Source organism: Poecilia formosa, unplaced genomic scaffold (genome assembly GCF_000485575.1).
Source record: "Poecilia formosa unplaced genomic scaffold, Poecilia_formosa-5.1.2 Scaffold503, whole genome shotgun sequence".
In the NCBI taxonomy this organism is placed as follows: Eukaryota; Metazoa; Chordata; class Actinopteri; order Cyprinodontiformes; family Poeciliidae; genus Poecilia; species Poecilia formosa.
The window spans coordinates 170229-171827 of NW_006800442.1; the positions used below are offsets into that span (position 1 = coordinate 170229).

Consider the following 1599-nt stretch of genomic DNA (forward strand, 5'->3'; position numbering starts at 1 on the left):
AAGACTTTGCTTATAAAGTGTCATTTTTAAAATACACGATCTGTTCCTGCTGTTCTGTTGAATTATTGTCTCAAGGGAGTTGTTGCCAAATTATTTCCTTTATTTCAGGAAATCTAATTACAAGTATTTCAAAGTAAAATACAGAATTTTCTGCTGAAGAAATGTACAGTACAATATTTATAAAGACTCCTTTTACAACATCCTCAGTTTGTATCAGCATTTCAGGCAAGAACTGAAAACAACACTAACACATGAACCGGTATATTAAATGGATGTCTTAATTCCCTTTAGAAAGAAAACAAGGATGTGTCATATTCACATATTCTCCTCATTTTCAGGAGGATTTTGCACCAACAACAACAATAGCAGAGATGGAAGAGGTTTCACTGTTTTGGCACTGCAAGCCAAATGTTTGGGCAAGTACAAACAAAAGACTTTCACTTAGAATATTGGTCTTCATTTCAGACAAAGGCAATAGCAAAACATCTAATACAGTCCGAGTCTGTACAGTCAATCACATGGTGTGATGGGAGAGCTCCAGCAGCTGATGACAAATGGAAAACACTTTGTACTCATCAACACAGTTCAGTTCTTTTTCTCCAGCACAGGGAAATGAAATCCTTAAAACAGCCACAAGATTTTCAACCAGAGATAAACCAAGAACATGACTTGACTCTGTTTATGGGTGGATGTTTGTGAGCTAAATGTAGGCGGCAACAGCACCTCCTGCTTTCAAGTTTAACTGTAGACATGTAGTTTGATCAGAGCAGTCAGTGCTGATATGGTTTTGTAGGTGGTATTGAGTTTTTAAATTGCTGTTGGGAGAATGACTGAATTATGTTTGAGGAGGAAACAGTTTAATTCTACACAGACACACCTGAATGAAAATGTCCTTGAATCCTTCTTATGCTCCAGTGATCCTCCTGTGGGAGAGCACAGCCGGTTCAGATCCATTCAGACACAACAGGTGAATTAATGTTTCACCTGTCAAATAAAATGTATTATTAAAATATTTATTCCATGGAATTTTTCATGATTATATGGTTTAAAAAAAACTACATTTGATTTCTTTGTGTGGAACAACTCATTTTTGTTTCCTCTAACAGATCTCATCCACAGTGGTTCATGTACCATGACAAGCTTTCTATTTATTCAAACACTTGACATGGGAGCTGAACTCAAGATCAGTGATGAGCGAACCGATTAGAAGCAAACCAGAACATAGAGAATAAAGATGAGGTGGAAATGCTTTCTGACATCAGGAACATGACATTATCAGCTTTTTCATGAGGTTTTGGTGCCAGTCATGTTAAACCCTTTGCCAGTTGGTCATGTAGTACCCGACTTTTTCAAGTAGGAAATGGTTCTATGGAGTTTGTGGTGCCAAGCATGCATCAATTTACACACACTTTATGGGCATCTTGCTCAGTGGATGTTTCAAAACCAGGTTTCAATACATCATGTGGTTTGTTTTTACCTGCAAAAATCTTTACATTCAGCCCACAGTACAGTATAACACCACACCGTCGGTGCAAAAACTTACAGATGTTATACACACACTGATGTGGGAATTGTGTGTGTGTGTGTGTGTGTGTGTGT

At 37.5% G+C, this 1599-nt stretch overlaps 1 protein-coding gene across 1 annotated transcript in view; it reads right to left on the reverse strand.

Moving 5' to 3' along the window:
• Positions 1 to 245: 245 nt before the first annotated feature.
• hace1 (HECT domain and ankyrin repeat containing E3 ubiquitin protein ligase 1) overlaps positions 246 to 1599 on the reverse strand; it is a 36086-nt gene continuing 34732 nt past the window's right edge. The window contains exon 25 of the transcript XR_478188.2: positions 246 to 984. The gene's annotated coding sequence lies outside the window, so the exon portion shown is untranslated. The remainder of the gene's footprint in view (positions 985 to 1599) is intronic.